The sequence below is a fragment of the Watersipora subatra genome, chromosome 2 (genome assembly GCF_963576615.1).
Source record: "Watersipora subatra chromosome 2, tzWatSuba1.1, whole genome shotgun sequence".
NCBI lineage: Eukaryota > Metazoa > Bryozoa > Gymnolaemata > Cheilostomatida > Watersiporidae > Watersipora > Watersipora subatra.
Genome location: NC_088709.1, coordinates 52,029,683 through 52,049,386, shown reverse-complemented (window position 1 = coordinate 52,049,386; position 19,704 = coordinate 52,029,683). Strand labels below are relative to the sequence as shown.

Genomic DNA, 19,704 nt, shown 5'->3' with positions numbered 1-19,704 from the left:
AGGCACACACACCCTCGCGTGCCCACAACACGCAGATACACACACGCAAGCCCACAATGCGCAGACACACACGTACACACACAAATGCAGTTACACCAACAGATATATAACAACAGTTATGCAATTGATCTATTCATCTATCGCAAATTGCTTAAACAACCGTCCACAGTAGCAGCTTAATAGCAGGCCTACATAGTAGCACTTTAATAGTTGTTTCTGAACCTGTAACTTTCAGGGTGAAAACTTGTCTTTGACGATTATGGTAACTTCTTCACAGACTTGAACATCTTGTTACGATTGAACAAAGAATAATATTGAATATCACGGATCTGCCAAAATTTTAAAGATGTTTGGAGAATGATCACGATAATTATAATAACAATCACACAAACATAGAGACAGTCAGACATTCATATACCGCACACAACAGCGCAAACACATACATTAACAAAGACACACAGTGAGATGCACAAACATGCACAGACACACACATGCATTAACACAACAGCACGCACTGCGCACACACACACACTGCGCGCACACACATACACAGATATGTCAACATATATATCTCAATAAGTGCAATGTATTTTATCCATTCATCTATCGAAAAATGTTCTATCAAAAGTCCACAGTAGCGGCTTGATAGTGAACTTGCATAGTAGCGATTTGATTGTCTTAAATTTACCCTCAACTTTCGGGTAAAAAACTGGTTTTTGAAGATTATGGTAACCTCTTGACTGACTTGAAAATCTTGTTGTGATTGAGCAAAGTTAACGCCACAATACACAAATGCAAATATGCCAACAGATACGTAACAACAACATCAATTTTTTTGATTAAATTATCTATGGAAAACTGTTCTATTAAGGTTTGCAGTAGCAGCTTGATAGCAGTCCTACATAGTAGCAGTTTGATAGTCCTAAATTTAGTAGCAATAACAAAGTTCACCCCATTGAATCTCACGTAACTGCAACATTTCGATAAATGTTTGAAGAGCTATGATAGTAATTCAAATTATAGCCACACAGACAAACACACAACGCACATGTGTACTTAAATGCAGTCAAACATACACACAACACACACACACACACACACGCATACACAGGCACAGACACGCACACATATACACACTCTTTCTTTTCAACAAGAATCATAACTTCGAAACCCATACTTTCAAGAAGTGTCTAACAAACAAACACACACACAGAAACACACACGATTGTAGATATGTAACAATAACAGAATTGTGTTGGATCCATTTATCTATCTCAAGCTGTTTTATCAAAGTTCACAGTAGCAGCTTGATAGCGGTTATACATAGTAGCAGCTTAATAGTCTGAAATGTACCTCAAACTTTCAAGTTAAACGCTTGCCCTTGAAGTTTATGGTTACCTCTTAACAGACTTAAAAACTTTGTTGCGATTGAGCAAAGTTATCACCGCAATGAATCTCCGGTATCTGAAGCACTTGGTAAAAAGGTTACCTGAGAGGTAACGGTAATTCTAATAGTAGTCGCACAGACACGCACACAATAATATACTCGTTTGCAAACGAGCAGATACCAACATAAACACAGACACACAGACAGATATGCAAACCTGCACACACACCTACACGAACACATGCGCAATCACCCTTACACGCACGCACAGACAGCGACACACACAGACAGCGAAACACACACCCACAGACAGCGACACACATAGACAGCAACACACAATGACATACCCACACAGCGACACGCACACACAGCGACACGCAAACACACAAACACACTCACACCCACACACATTGATACATGCGCACACAAAGGAACACTCAGTGGAACACATGCGCGCTTACACAGAAACACAGATATATCAACAGCTATGTAACAATAACAGCAAGGTATCTGATCCGTTCATCTATCACAAACAATTCTATCAGAGTGTGCTGGAGCAGTTTGAACATGGGCTTACATAGTATCAGCTCGATAGTTTTGAATAGGCCTTCAACTTTCAGGTAAAAAACTTGTCCTTGAAAAGCACGGTAACCTCTTGACGGGTTTGAATAACTTGTTGCGATTGAATAAAGTTCACCATATTGAATCTTGAGTATCTGAAGTTTTTGGAAGCTTGTTTGGACAGCGATGACGGTAATTCTAACAATATTTACGCACAAAGACAGACAGACACATATTCATAAAAGTTCTTGCTTACAACAGCACACTAACACACACATAAACAAAGACACACACACAGACACACACATAAGCACAGACACACAGACAGAGACACAAACCTGCACAGACGCACACAATGCACGCACGCACGCACGCACGCACACACACACACAAACTAAATTTTCACAAACTTTTGATTATTAACTAATTAATATTCCATTTGTTGTTTTTAAACTTGTTTAAAACTAATTTCTTGCTACCATTACTTACTTCCTTGATTTGTAATTTTTAAATGTCAATTTAATTTCAAATGTGGTTTCACGCTTCTATTTCTAGTTTTTGTAAGATTCAATTGGTAAAGGCTAGTACTAGGCTAAATTGGTAAAGGCCAGTACTTTTTACGTAAAAAACTGTATTCTCTCGAGTGAGAACAGCTTCAATGTTCTCTCTCCAATTGATTAAAAAAGTACTAGACAAAGACAATACAATATCTCATTTTTACATTAGTACCAGTGTTGATAGGTACAAGTATAGAAACATACCGATATCAAGGGGTACCAGTATCGTCATATTTAAAATTTTTGTAGATGGGTTCAGCTGGAATTGTAATATTTTTTATACATACACACTTCTGCGCATGAATAATTGTTGTTATTCATTCAAAAATCTGGATTTTTATTTTATTTTCCTAGTTCACTTTAATTGTATCATTACCAAATCCTGTTCTATTGTAATCATAGCAAAACAGACTTAATTGAGCTTCTACTTGCTTACTATTTCACATTTACCTTTAAAAATTAATGCAAATATTCAGGTTCGATTCAGGTAAATATTCCTTTGTTTGTTTATCCCCACACATGAACAACATTGTTCTTTTGGTACACCAACATACTACATCTACTAACATTTGTTCAGTTTGTGGAATTTCTGTTACTACAACCTATAATTTCCTATCTACATTCCTCACAAAGTTAATACTATTAGACTATCAACTTTTGAAAAGCTTCTGTTTAACTCACTCAATAATTCCTGATTTCTGTCTTTTCATTTCCTTTTGGCAGGTATTGAAAACTATCATTATGATGATGATGACTATTACTAACGAAACATTATACACACATGTGTTACTTTGAAGTTATTGTGTTAGCATGCTCTGAGTTTGGTGATGCAAATATCAATACCAGTGAAGATGATAGTATAACTGTTAATTTTGATAGTTGCCAGCTGCAACCATCACCATCATCATGTGTTTTATTCATAACATTAGCAGTTATAATAATGCTGGTCATTTCATATCATTTCCAATTCAAGGAAATGTTCCACTGAGACTAAACCTAACATAAATTTTTTGCATTACTTCATGTCATGAGTCTATGCAAGGAACTACATACTTTGGGAAAGACTCCTAGACTTGGTACTTTTGTAAATATAATAACTTGGAAAATAAGCTCAACTCGAAATGTGTTTCAGCAACTGCAATTAAACTTTTATGCACAAATTAAAGGCCATTTTATAATTAAACGTTGTCACAGAAAATTTTATGGCTAAGGTAAAGTGCGGTGAAAAAAATTATTTAGTGATTGCTGTGGAGTTTTGTAACAGAAGATAGTAGGTTCAATATTTCCCACAGCATGAAAGTTGTTTCATGCTGAATGTGCTGCTAAATTTATGCTTTAAAGATTTGACTTAGATTTTGGAGAAGTCTTTTTAACAAGGAAAAAAGGTGAGGTCATTGAGTACAAAGGTCATTGAGTACAAAGGTAGAACAAACTCGTCTGTTCTATAATCCATCACTGGTCTATAATGATTTTTAGAGAAATACATGTTTGACCTATTCCACCTCCTTACTACTCACAGATGCCAGCACACAGAAACAAAAACCAACACACAAACATACAAACATACAAACTGGCATGGAAAAACACTCAACCGCATGCAGAAATATAGCACAACTATAGCCACAAACAGAGCAACAAATAAGCGAGCACCAAAGCCTAAACAAAAACACAAACAAACACATGGCACATGAGCCAATACACAAATAAACAGCAAAACACATGCATGCACGTACATGTACAGCAAACATAAGCATCTGCTTATGCACAAATGTGGCTTGGTGCAAAACAAGTGTCATTTCAGCAACTATCCTACAGGATGAATTTATTCGCGGAGTTATATTTCGCGAAAATTGAAATTTCATGTATATTCACAGATTAATTTATTTGCGGCTGAATACTGTCACTCTCTAGGAAGAGTTAACTTTATTGCGGATAGCAATAGAGTTAACCGTACGCATGCGCACATTGCGTGTTTCGGTTTCTATTTAGCTTACAACTACGAGGCGATCGTGCTAAGCTATAAACTTTTTGCTGCGTTCAGAAGTTTTCACAAATATTCATCGATTTGAGACCTTTGATGAACCAACAATTTGTGGTAAGTATTGAGTTTTTTCAAAACCATTTATTAAATTAGTTGAATTTTACTTTGGTTCTTCAGTAAAACGCAATATTTATTTTTTCCATCCCTACCGCTTCGTTATTTGTTTTAGTGTGAGAGAGAGAGATCTTTTATCATACACGGAACCACAATGACTGCAAGGGTGGTAGAGGGCATTCTCAGAAGACCACCAATCATTCAGGGAGATCTTGAAAATGAGGTAGAAGTGACTGCAGCTGCTAACAAGGAAAATATATCTGTTTTAAAAAAGGAACAAAAACGCCTTTACAAGCACAAATCTTTGGCCAACCGGCAGAACTTTGCAATAGTAAGCCACGAGGAGAGTTCTAATGATAACTTCCTTACTAGTCATGTATTAGCAAGAGAATCGCCTTTAACATCTACCCACGACAGCGACAGAGCTGCTATTACCAAAATAACTAGTCAGAGAGCGCCATTACACGCTAGTATTCACTTATCATGATAACCAGTTTAATTTTATTGCTAGACAACCGCCATATGGACTAAACGGTTTTTATTCACTCCATTCATCATTTGTAAAGTTTTATTTGTATTTGAAATATTTTATTTGTACACTCAAGTTTGTAATAAAATATATATCTAGTAATACATGAAATAAAATATATAATTTAATCATCTTTGCTGCAGCGATATCAAGGAGTTGTTGTCGATGAAGGTGTCTAGGTTGACTTTTTGCTTCTCTGCCAATAATCCTGCCATGATGAATATTACTACCTGTCTCTATTTTTCGTAATCGGAATAGGTTGTTTCATTCTAAATCTGCAGTAAACACAAAAATTAAAAAATATTAATAAGTGTTAAGGAAGTACAAAAACAATAGCTGAAGTATTTGATGAAAGCGATCAATTTTTAAACAAAATAAGTAACTAATGCAGTTAAATATGGAAAAACGTATCTTCACTGCATATCAAATACATACCATAATGTTCAGATCAGAATCGTCCTCAACTTTGGTATTAGAGATTGATGGAGTTGATTTCAATGTAAAAATACTAGGAGAGATTTTTTTGCGATGACGAAGCCATGCCGAATAACTTGTGAAAACCTTGAATAACTTTGTAAAGTTTGATGCAATGGCAATAAAACTCGAAGCCCGGCGATGAATGTAAAGAAGTTTTGGAACTCGGCTACGTTTAGTACTTCTGACTAGTGGCTATTTTTGCGATGACACTATTCTGCATATCTTGTGACAACCTTGAATAATTTTGTAAAGAAATGTGATGCCATTGGCAATGGTGTTAGCTCAAAGCCCAAGCAATGATATCAAAAATGCTTTGGAACTCAACTACGTTTAGTATTTAATAGTATTTTTATTTAGTATTTCTAGTTTTTAATTTGATGCAGGAGTTATTCTGCGTTGTGATTAAAAATATAACTAACTATTTCACGGAATTTAATAATTCGCGGAATTGTCTGTTCGCGAAATCGCGAATTTTTATAACCAACGGATATTTTCGTCCTGTAGGGTAATCAGCATTCTCAAATTCAATTAGTATTAAGACCCAAAGAAGAGATCAAGCCATAAAAAGTAAACACTATGTCATAGAACTCAGTGCTGAGTCAAAAAGTATGTGCCGCATTCAGGTTAGTAGTCATATCTTCAGACATCTCACTAATGTTAAAAAGGTATGCTAGTCAAATCAGCCAACAGATATGAGTATATTATGCTGTATTAGATTTAGAATATAGAACCTGCTCGTGACTATCATAAAACTTGTACGAGCCACAAGAAGCGCCAACCAATCAAACAATCAACTCGAGACAAGTTCTTGGGTCTTTTAAAAAAAACTAGAGAACATTTGTCATAATGCATCAAAAATTAACTAACTTTTGTGTGACATGTGTTAGCATTTCAGCAGTTTGAATTTTTAGTAAGATGAATATTTTGCAACATGTAATAACAAGCATTGTCTAGTATTAGTGTCTCTTGTTCTTGGTTACTGTATAAATCTTAGTAATAAAGCAATACTAGGAAAATTAAAAGACGTCAACTTGTTGAATTTAAATACATAGCATGGCAAGTTCTGCCATCCCTACACATAGTATAATTAATTAGAGATGAAAGCCAATAACTGGGCCCTCGAAAAATTGTGTTCAGAATTGCAAAAAAAATTCCTACAGTATTGTACAACAATTCCCTGGGGAAACACTTGATCAGGTTATTCTTCTCTACAGGGAAATAACTTTTTTGAATTTGGTAAACCTACAGTATTTAAATAAAAAATGACCAAATGAAGAAAAAGCATTTATAGGGTTAGACAAAGACTTTCAACAGTTGACTAAACAAAAAATAAAATAAAGTCTGTCACAAACATGAAAAGCATACCAACTAATTTGGCATGGAAGAAATAGCTCATATGAGGGATTTTTGCTGTCACCTTTAGAAGCTCTACTTAAATGAGTAACTCAGTGCACTTTGAGTTTAATACATGTAGGCTATTTGCTGGGCATTTGATTGCAGAACAAAGCATTCAACAGTCCATAGGTAAGCACAAACAGGTTAGTTGTTTCCTTTTATAGGAGTCTTAATACGAAGTCTCGCCATCTTCTGTATGACTCAGGCCCAGCTGGCCCACGCTGTCTTGAGTTGTGTTGGGCTGGCCCAAGCCAAGCGATCCTAAATCAGACCGAGTTGGTCTAAACTGAGTGGAGGCACTTTCCTTTACACTCAGGCTTTTGAAAAGGACCAATAAAGTTAAAAAGAATTCTTATTACACTGATGTATAATTTAAAACATCTAGAATATCCTTTTTAGCAACAAAAAAACTATTAAAACACAGTATTGTTTTGCAGTGGTACAGTATTTTGTTACTAGCTAACATAACTAGAAACGACTAGATGGAAGATTACCCTGAGAAAAGGTGTTCCATCATTGTCAATACCACCCTTATGCCGCCTGCCCTGTAACATGAAAACTATTTTGTCAATCGAGAATTGTCAATAGGAAACGCTTTTAATAAAAATTGAGAATTCCACAAACTTTGCTGCATGAAATGAGGTACTTACATGTACATGTATCGTAACAACAAAAGCTGTGTCATCTTTTTAACTAACATATATACTGTATAATACTACATAGTCACCTGACATTATCCATTATCCAACTGCCATGACTGTGACTGACTACCCAACTTTGATTGGGTCAATAATGACTCCTGAACTTCACCCAACATCTCCTTCACTTTAATCTTACTCTCACTATTAGAGGCGAGCATAGCAACCATATTGAGAGAAGGTTCACTGCTACCTGCTCCATATCTAGAGACAGATAAATCCTCAATATTATCTCTTGATCTTCTTTTCTTGTTCTATATATATATGTTTTTTTTATATTATTATTATTATATTATATTATTATATTATACTCTAAGGCAATCTCCAGAAGTATTTGTTTTTAAGAACTTGTTCAAATTATTCTTCATTTAATGAGCTCTCTTGTGTGTGTGTGTGCACGCGTGTGTGTGCATGTGTATGTGTATGTGTGTGTGGGTGTGTGTATGAGCCTGCATACATGTGTGTGTACCTGTATGTGCACACATGTGCTCATTTGCTTTGCTCATATGGAGGCGTGCGCATATATTTGCATGTGTGGATAGGTGCATGTGTTTGTGCTTGCATTGGTGCAAATGTGCTTCTGGGCACTTTGTGAACCGTGTTTACCTCCTGCATCTTGTGATATATTCACCATGATGTAGTATTTGAAACGACATTGGTTCAGTTGATAAAAAAACTTGGAAGACTTTATTTGTGCTTTTACTTCTATTTGTATACATATTTGCATCTATGAATATGTAGATGTGTGTGTGCGTGCGTGTGTGCGTGTGTGTGTGTGTGTGTGTGTGTGTGTGTGTGCGTGTGAAAACATGCCTGTGTGCACCATGTGCTTCGTGTGCACATGGTGATATATTGAATGGGTAAAAAAATTAAAGACTGCATGTCATTAATATATCTAAATACTGTATAAAAATAGGCCTATAGAATAAAGTGACAAGTTTTAATATAGATTTGTTAGTATGTATGTTTGCAAGTTGTTTTTCTATTCTGATGGGATTCACCGTTGTAACAATTCATTGATTTACATCAGTGAGTACAAAATAAGCAATGAACACTCGATTTCACACATTACTTAGACCAGTAGTGGATGTTCACAATAAGCGATTATATTTATATTAAAACTCTATAAAATCTACAGCAAAGTAAAGAATATTAGTAATAATAATGGCTTAAGATATCCACAAACATAAGATGTCAACATGCAGAGTTTCAGTTAGTAGATATAATATAAATTGATTGTGTAAGTATATAGAAAGGCTATTTTACAGCCTGCTGCTAAGTGCTTAGTCGCTAAAGGTAATCAGTGATAATAATATCCAATACACAGTTGATTTGCATAAGCCAATCAGTAGTCGGAATTGGTTTAAATGGCTTAAGCCTAAACTCAATGGTTGTGTTCAAACGTCTTTAATTCATTTTTTTGGTTTTTTCAAATTGTAGTCAGAGAATGTGACAATGCAGAACAAGGCAATCCAACTACTCTTCAACATTTCTAAGCATTCATCTCACATGTAATATAGACAACTTAAGCTATGAATAAATCTGTGAATTCACTAATAAGTCAATACAAGTTGGTCAATGAAGGACGCGCTTTGAGAATCCTGGAAAAAGGTACAGCTTTCGGCGATGTGTGAAAGTGCAGGTTGATGTTGGAACATTTCCTCCCATTGTGTAAGCGGGTGTACTCATACTGACTTGGCGTACTCTTTCTTGGATCTACATATAAGAACCATTTGATATTCTCTGCACATGAAATTCACATCATCTTGTTACATATGAATACGTTTACTCTTTAAAAATTTATTTTCAAGTAAAGTATCCTCTACTTGATAATTAGCAGTTGTAAATTAAAAACGCTTACTATTGACAAAATACTTACTATTTTGAATAGACTCTCAACATCTCTGTGGCATGCATGTTTGTAGAAGGTATAAACTAATATCCTTATAAAAAAGGATCCATGAGTGTCAGACCTTGTTGATTTGTAGGCTGGAAAACAAAATATGGTCTGTTATTGCACTTCAATCTGGTATGGAAACTAGACTCTTTTATAACCTGGTGTATTATTTATGTTAGTATAAATAAAGGAAATTCTTAGATAAATGTAATTAGGCATTTAATATAACAAATGAGACCTTGTTGATTTGTAGGCTGGAAAACAATATATGGTCTGTTATTGTACTCTAATCAGGACTGGCAACTAAACTCCTTTATAACTTAATTTATTTATTAAACTTTTTTAATAATAAGCTACCATTCAATTACAGAATGTACAAAATATGAAAATAGGCAAAATAAATGTTTATCTGAATAAACATAATATTCAAAATTTTGAGTTGAACTAAGAAACATTAATAATAACTACACTTCCATTGATTGTCATGCTACATTCCTCTCTCTCTTTCCAAACTAATACAACAGACTACAAATGCTTGAACACAGTTGATACATACATTCACAGCTAGCCTTCATTATGAAGAAGTCATCCACGTTTAGCACTGTAGGGGGACTGGGAGGAATTTGTGGTTCATCCTTGGAACCTGTGTAGAAGAGGGACGATGATGTACCACTCCTAGTGGTAGATCTCATTGCAGTGGACAAGGATGCATTTTGCCCTGTGGACAAGGATGCATTTTGCCCTGTAGACAACTCTTGTGATGGTCCATAATCACAAAGTCCTGAAGTACAACAACATATAAGAACTTTGTGAGTTTTATCATTAGTGTATGTAACAAGATGGTTGCTGGTTTGCCAAGGTAACATTGGAAGTTTAAATTGAGATATAATAATAATTACCAAAACATTGAGACCACCAAGTTAATGCATTTAACTATTTCCTTGTTAAACAGTAAAATGTTAAATAATATAAAAAAATTCAGTGTTATTTAAGAATATTCAAATTGTTCACACAAACATTATGCACAGCGATTTAAGCTTGTGTTAGAGTAAACTGACTTGACTACTTTTTACACCAGATTGTTGCATACATTGATGTATTTATTTTATACCAACCTCCAGAACAAGCTTGTACAATAATGAGTTTAGGTTTGCCAGCCATTGCAGGAAATCTCTGTGGAGACAAACTGTCCCTAATAGATACCAATGAGAACTGCTCTCCATGGTGGTCTATGATCATGTCTCTATCTGTTCCATGACTCATTATGATCAGTACAAACATTCCTAGTTTGTGGTGCTCTTCTCTTTTCGTTTCCTCTTCTATCTCTTTGAGAATTCCCTGTTACAAATGTTAGATTGGGTGGTTTAAAATTAAAGAAAACTTCATCAAAGTATATGGTGAGCAATGTTGTCTAGATTATGTTTGTTTTTGGTAAAAATAAAAGCATCTAATAAATATGATTTTGAAAACTTTCTGAGTTGAATAAGAATTTTAGTTGGTATTTTAATATGTGTTCATCTTGTTAAAAAAATTGGAATGTTTTTTTATATATTTTGAAAGTTTTTTGTAACCCGAAAATGTTTCATTTTTTAGATGACCACCAAAATTATTGAGTAGCTAAAACAGCAAACGAAAGCTCTGTTGTACATGACTAAAATCACCTAATATTTAACCTATATGTCTACAATTACAAAGTCTCACAGAGCAGCTAATAAAACTTTAGCATGAAAGTATTCCGTAACAATCAGTATATAAACTGTGTTCATGAGACTGATTTTGTCATTCATTTCGGTAATTCCAGTTTAAATGAAATTATCTTTATCTTGTAAAACATATGAGAATTTGAAGGCCCTCATTTATATAGATAATTTTAGGACATTACAATGGACAATCAATGCATTACATTGTGAATAAAATTTACTATGTCATAGTATTATACATAGCTGGTTATTTATGGAATAATTAGATATTAAATTTACTTGCTTAATCCTCAGTCAGGAGCGCTACCTTACACAACATTGTATTGAACCACACAAAAACACGATTACATTTTTATTTGGCTACATTTTATTATATTTTGAATCACTAATTTACCAATTCAAATAGTTTTTAATATAATATTTTGGATATAGACCCACGACCAACCGATCGGAGCAAACGTTTGAGAGTTTTTATGATAAATGTGCACAAAACTTACAAAAGTTATTCATCAACAACCTTGTTTCGAAATCTCATCAACAAATTTACCATCGTTTTGTAGAGTCGTTAAAGTATAATAACGATACAAAACACATATAGGCCTGTTTAAATATGTTACCAAGTCTTTATAAGTTGTTGACAGTCTTTTAAAATTTACCCAACTGATCGGATTATGCACAAAAAGACAGATTAATTTGGCTGAAACTTGTTATTAAAACTGGCCAAGCCTTAGTTTTATCAAAATTAACACCAGCAAACGAAACGCCAAGCGACAGAGAATAGAACGATTAAGTCGTGTGCATTTCACAAAAAATAACATGCACAATTCACCAGTCTATAGCATTGTCGAATTGCCGAAGGTTTCTGTAATTAACGTAGAAATACAGAAATCGTTTCTTTTTTGCCGATTTTAAAGTAACTGACATTTTGGAAACTTTTGAGTACTTTGGTATTCTAACTGATGTCCAAAGCAGTGAAAGTAAAGGTATTGACGATGATATTTTTTTCTAATGATTCTTATGATGTTATTAAAATATTTAATTATAATTTTGGATGACTATTGAAGTGTTATAGTCACACTATCAACATCGATGATGGGCAATATGTTACTGTTATTATTTTTTCTAAATAGTTTTGTTAAATATATTTTCTAAAAGTCTATATTTGAATATACATATAAATGTATATAAATAAATATCACAACTTCTTGATAATGTTAGCTATGACGTTTTGAAATGTAAACAAAATTGTGCATTGGTTTTATATTATTACTATGTTAATAATATTGATTATTCTAATAAGATCAGTGCATTTTACTTCTAGTATTGGCCAGTATTGCATTTCTCCTATTGCAGGGAGAAAAATATAAACATATAATCTTTTCCTTTCATTATAGATGTTTGTTGTATTTAATAACACCCACACACTGTACATTACAGCTACCATTGCAGTTATCATATTGCACTACAGTGCCATTTGACTGCTAATATGGCATTTCTCAGTCATCGATACCCTTTCTTTTTTCCAATATCACTTTGGTCGTGGGCTGTATGACAAGGGACTTTCTAGTGTATAATTCAAGGATAATACTATTGCTATAACAGCTCTCTATACATATATACTTGGGATGTATTTTACCAATTTTTTGTAAACTCAGTACAGTAATGAAAAAAATTACAGTGAAAACACAACAGATAAGCTAGCTAGTTTCTGTTATTTCTACCTCAAAACTCAAGTTAGTAAGTTCCGCCTCAGTTTTGGCAACCTCAAACTTCAGGTCTTCAAACAGTCTCTGCAAGTTTGCATAGTCAACTTCAGAGCCTTGCCTTGGTTTACCAGTGTGCTGAAATATTTTGATGTTGAAAATCAGGGCTCTCCCTCTGATGCCCTCACTCATCTCATATATCTAAAATGCGATCAATGACCAATGTGATGACGTTCCAAGAGAACTTATTTAAGTACATATCTACACTTGTTCATAGCACAAACTTATTGTATGTTCACTAGTTACACTATGTCTGTCATTTAAATTTATATATAACACCTATAAAACTGTAGTATGTCAAGCTGGTCAACTGGGAAAATTCTAGCTTATCTATTATCTTTGCCTGTCTCAATTTTATATCTTCAATAAATATTCTCTATAACAGTAATTGAGGCTAGTGTGGTAGACAGTTACAGACTGCTATCAAACTGTCAATAGGACAAATGGTGGTAGAAAAAGCTTTGTCATATATATATATATATATATATATATATATATATATATATATATATATATATATATATATATATATATATATATATATATATATTTATATATTCATATTTATAATTCATATACATAAAGTGGATGCTGCACAATTCATTACAGAGTACTCAATGATAAATCAGAGCTAAATTATAAAATATGTATAAGTGGAACTTCACTCTATAAGTTAAACATTTTATTACTAATAGTTTCATGTGGTACAATAAGTATCACACTCTTCAGATAAAATGTCTAAACTAAATTTCATACACCAGTAATAAATGCGCTGTTATGCGGAGTTAGATAAGCTGATAATTGGATGAGTGTACAGAAGCCAAAAGCCAAATAGTTAAGTGATACAATTACTTAGCATCACTAGGCACTCTTAATAAACGTAACGAGCTATTATCATCATGCCGACATTCATCTAAGTTCTTGCTACGTAATTGTATCACTTAACTATTTGTCTTTTGGCTTCTGTACACTCATCCAATTATCAGCTTATCTAACTACGCATAACAGCGTATTCATTACTGGTGTATGAAATTCATTTTAGACATTTTATCTGAAGAGTGTGATACTTATTGTACCACATGAAACTATTAGTAATAAAATGCTTAACTTATAGAGTGAAGTTCCACTTATACATATTTTATATATATATATATTATATATATAATATAATATATATATATATAATCAATTTTTGGTGCTATTTGAGCTGGTAAAGAATAAACCAGTTCTAAACTAATTAATTGATAAACTAATTGGGAAATTTTTTAGAATCCATTGAACATCTTTTTGGTTCCGATGTTTTTACAACCTATAGACTACTATATAATGGCAATTTGGATGACATAATTTCTATTTAAAGTGCTTAAACAAGGTTGTATAGTTTGATCTGAATAGAAAAATTGTGCTGTAGTCAAGTAATCACACAGCTAAAACATTGCGTGATTTTAGAAATATTTTAAAAATGGCGAGATGGATACTTTTGCTCCTCTTGAAAATACAATACCATCGCAAACTTGTTTAATTATATGCATATGACCATAAATGTAGTTTTAATAGAAACTACCAGAACTTTTGACAGTATTCCACACTCATCTTAAAATTATTTGGAAAATCTCGCTGAAAGGCCCATTGAGTTTTACATAATTCCTCCATTCAGAAGAAAAATCATCAATTAAAATTTTGTGAGTTATTGTTCTAGTATCTGACTAGGATGTATGGATAGCGACAATGAATAGAGTTCTCGTCAGTTGATATTCACTTTATTTGTTTAACTTTTTTGGTTGTGCCAAGAGTTTGGATGTATAAACCAAACACTGGTATGACTTGCCCCAGTTTAAGTACAGTAGGTGAGATACACTAATGACTAGCTGTTGTGAATCATATAGCATTTGTTAATTTAGATGTTCCAGATGATGAAAAGCTAAAAACTTGCACACGCTCAAGTAATATATTGAGGTACCCTCACAAACCAGCAAATAAACACTGTTAAAAGCTGAACTGATTATATTAGCTAAAGTCATAAATAATCTAAATGCTTGTGTCGAAAAGCTAAGCTTGTTACCCTAGGAAAATTATATTTCGCTAGTATTTAGTTTCGTGAGTAGCATACAGAGTAAAATTTCGCTGCTACTCAATTTCGCAGCTTTGATGAGTGCAAAAATATAGGGATGTAAAAATAAATGCAGTGAGACAAACATAATTAGATTCCTCAGGTTCAGTTCTCTGATAAAAAAATTTCAATTTGTGACTAGTTTGCAATTGTGAACCACAGGTAGAATGGTGTGGGCAAGTTCGATAATGGAATTTAATCGCTTGCTGCCATTTGTTTCTTGGACTATTAACAGGCTCGTAATTCCTGGAGCGGTTGGCCAGCTGAGCCGCCCCAACTTTTTGGGAATTTTTCACGGCTAAGTACAGTTCAACTCGGATAACTCGCCCTCGGATAAAATGTAACATTTCATTTCAAACACAAGGGTAACTCAACGGATTTGTTTGGTCAGTTCCAACGCAATGATAAATTGCTTCAGATAACTCGACCTCAACATCATTTATTCAAAAAGTTATTTGCCCAACGGCCATGGACACGGTTTTATCACTGTAGAATATCACTTCATTCCAAGCCATAGAGACAAACATAAACTTTCAGTAGTTCTTAGGCGTCATTATTATCATCATCAGCGGCAAAATTTTCTTGGTAACGACTTTCATAAAGTTTTACCAAACACTCGCTTGGCCATGTCCCATCGAAAACGCAAAAACCTCCAAATGAACTTAAAATAAAATCCGCAAAATTATCAAATTAGCAGAATCCGCAAATCCGCATGTCTTTTTTCTGAGCGTTTTAACTGCGGCCAAGTTTTGCCTATTTTAATTTAAAAACGTTTCGTCAGTCACATCACCTAAAACAAAGCAAATCTCAAAAAATAGGAAAATATTGATACTTTCCGATACAAATTTTTAAAACTTCCCACGAGAGGCCCGGTTGAGGCCCTACATGAGAGAAACCTGTTGGGGGCTTACACCGCCCCCCTCCACACCCTAGGTGTTCATAACTAGTCGCCTAACATTAGCCGCCCCAACTTACAACCAGTGAATACAGGCCTGACTATCAATGAAAAAAGCTATTTAATTTCGTGTTTTCGCTCTTTTGTTATGATAGTTTAGTTTTGCACATGAAATTTTCGCGAGAGGATGACCCCGTGAAAACGCGAAAGTTAGATGAGGCGAATAAATAAGTGTCCTAGGGTAGTTTAATGACAAATAACAATATTGCTTGCAGCAAATCTAAAACAGTTATACTGATATACATAATGGGAATGAATGCGCTACTGTATTTTTATAATAAAAAAAGCCTTCTCTTAAGTCAGAAATACCTCATTTTTATTGTTATAGAGGTCTTTCACATGTCTCTTTCTTGTGGGAATCAGTCTGATTCTAATCTGTTTATCTGTTTTGTCATCACAGTATCCTTCTTGTTCGACATCAGACAAATCACTGTCCTCATCAATGGCTGAGCATTGCACTTCATCCACATGTTTGACATCACCCTTTGCTTGAGGATAAAATACTTTCAAAATTAAATTTGAAGTTGCATTTTACTGTAAGGGTAAACAGTCATGTTTCATTGGAAGTTCCTTGTACAACTCAGCATCACAAACAAAAGACTACAGATAGTTCAATTATTTATCAGAAAGTCATCCGGTTTTCCTGGATATTGTTGAAGAATATATTTGAATGTGCTTTTAGCCAGCGTAAACTCTCACCTCCTTCTGAGCTAGGTTGGCAAGGTTCCAAGTTGAAAAGATACTCATCAAGAGCAGCCACTTCATTGTCAGTGAGTTGAAAGCCTATCATAAAAAATTGAGAGGTTCCTTTGAGCTTTTTTCAATTAAGTGCCTGCATGGATTAAAGCTTACCATGCTTAAATTGTGCATCAATTAGTTTACAATGTTAATGATTTTTGCTAATTATTTTGCAGCTCGGTAATGAAAATAGTATAAGAGTGCATTGGTTGGAATCTAACATACTCCACACAAAAGTCATAATAAAAATTATATTCAACTCACATGGAAACCTCAAAGGTGTGGGAACTTGTGTTGAAAAAGCAGAATGTTCTTTGCAAACTACTGGTTTTATCCCAGAGAATGTAGAAACCTTCAATGCAGTTTCTCCATTTGAATCATAGATAGAGTAAAGCCACTCAGGGTTAACCTGGGAATCCGGTTCTTTATCCTCTCGAAACATGCAGTGGCAGCAGTAGATACGAACAGCTACATGGCAAGCCTTCCATGATTGAGAAAACTGTCGAATGATGGCTTCAATTACGTTAATCAGACGCTGCCATGATGCTGCAAGCTCACTGGAAGTAGTTGTAACTTGGGCTGTCACAATTCTTTTGTTGAAATCATGTACGACAGTGGTTACGCTATTTCCATCTCTGATAGTAATTCCATTCTTGTATGCTGAAGATTGGTAAAGTGGGTTAGAAAGAAGATTGAGAACTGTAACGGAAATTTGCTGATGAACATACTGTGGGATGGGCAAACCTCCGAGAAGGATATCAACCTTGACCTGCAACCTCTTTTGCAATTTGATCAAGTCTCTCATAGATTCAGAAGCCAAAGATGGGACCAAAAATGCTGCATGAGGAGCTTTCCCAATCGGACCATGCATCATTAAAAAAGACTGCAAAAGTTTTACCGATACATCAAAGGAAAATGCCGAAGCTTCGAGAAGATTTTTCAGAAGAGCCTCAGCCAGAATGCCATTGTGCAGTAGTCGTTGCACTAGTGCTTCATATTCAAGCTTGTGAATCACTCTGCCTTGGTGGGCAAAAGAAGCAAATTTGTCAAGATGATCATCCCACTGTTTTTGGGAAGAATGATGAAAGAGCAGATTTATCATGGATGTGATTTCACTGAACTTGTGAAAAATGTAACTAGAGAGGCCTTCAATCTTTTCAAAGAAGAACACCCGACCAGAGTTGTGCATGTAACGCACGATAATCAGTGGGTCATCATCGGGAAAATGATTCAGAACTTTTGAGACTTCAACATATGGTTGTTTAGAGAATTGTTGGATGAAAAGCTCCACAGAATGCCAGAGTTTTGGTAGTTCAATGATGTGATCTTTACACCTGTTGTTCAGAGTATCCTTAAGACATTTGATGTTGGATGTTTCATTTGGATCAGTTCCAAACTCGACAATCTCCCCTTCATCGAACAATGGTAGCTGAGTGTTAGACAGATGCTCAATTGCATTAAGTGTTTCCTGAGAAAGACTTGCAAGTTTGTTTTCTTCTTCCAGATGTTTTTGGCGTATCAACTCAGCCTCTGTGAGAAGATCCAGACGTGCTTGACTTACCTGATCACTTGTCAGTTTATCCGTGTGGGTGAGAACAAGAATTGGTGAACCAAGTCTAGGGCAAGCCAAGTAGAGATGAGCTAGCCAGTTAAAACAAACATCTCTACATGCTTGTTCTGCTCCATCAGCTTGTGCTCTTCTCTGGAAATCGGCTAAGTCCACTACAATGAGTGGAATGCACATCTCCTTGCTAAGAATGCAATAGGCAAGATGGTAAATTTGATTACCTCCGTAATCAAATAGCTTGACTTTTGTTGTCTCAAGAGGTAAATCTTCTACTTGGAAAACCCTGGTTGTCTCATCCTGTTCAGAGCTTTCTATGCGATGTGTCAGAACCCGCTTGCCAGATTTTAACGTTTTAAATAAGCTCGTCTTTCCTGAAAGAGGGCTTCCAATAACAGCTACTGGGACTTCTATCAACTTTACCGGTTTATCAGCCGCAAGATCAGCAAAGAACTTTCTGATAGCTTTGATTCCTTGTTGACAAACGCTGTATGGAGGTTCCTTCAAACTTTTACATTCTCGACAGTCAAGCTTAGCAAGAGTTTTCGTTTCTAAAACTGCACTATCTATTTTTAGCAGTTCTGCATTTTTACTCATATCTAGCGAGGCCAGTTTATCCAGTCTGTAGATCCACAGTGGGAGAAACTGTATGCTGTTCGCAGATAAATTCAAGACACTCAAAGTCTGAAAACCGCTCCATCTAAAATAATATTTTTTTGTATTTCATAATTCTTAAACCCAATTCATTTTTTCCTCATATCTGTTCAAAAACCTAATCAGCAATTATAATATACAAGGGAATGTGGGGAAATAAATTTTAGTTTGCTATTTTTCAGTTATTGGCAAGTTAAAATGATTGCTATTATCTAGAAACTCACGTTATTAATTATAAAATAAAGCAAACTACAAGACAGCAGGAGGAAGTGATTGTAAGCCAAAAGCATTGAAAATATGGTTTACTGTAGCATGTGGTGATCTTATAAGAAACACAATACCACTATCACAAATACTTTGTACCGCTCGTGAACAATTCAGGTGGAAAAATCCATCAGCTGAGTCCTTATGTATTGATATTATAGTTAAATGCAACTATAGCGAAGAGCTCGCATAGATGTTTGTAATTTCAATAGTTATGAATGCTCAAAAATGTATATTTTTTGTGTTATAACAATAACAAAAAAAAGATAAAATACGTCTATGTTACATATTTATTTTTAAAAAGGAGTTATTTGCTAAAAGTCTTAACAGATGAGTATGAGTAAGGAGACAGTGAATGAG

General features: G+C 34.6%; 1 long non-coding RNA gene across 1 annotated transcript; it reads right to left on the bottom strand.

Annotated features, from left to right (window-relative positions):
* Nucleotides 1–8,957: 8,957 nt before the first annotated feature.
* LOC137388787 (uncharacterized) lies at nt 8,958–10,242 on the bottom strand. Its single transcript, XR_010978025.1, has 3 exons — nt 10,153–10,242; nt 9,579–9,688; nt 8,958–9,415 (listed from the first exon to the last, which is right to left on the bottom strand). It is a non-coding gene; the product is annotated as an uncharacterized lncRNA (long non-coding RNA).
* Between the last annotated feature and the right edge of the window lie 9,462 nt (nt 10,243–19,704).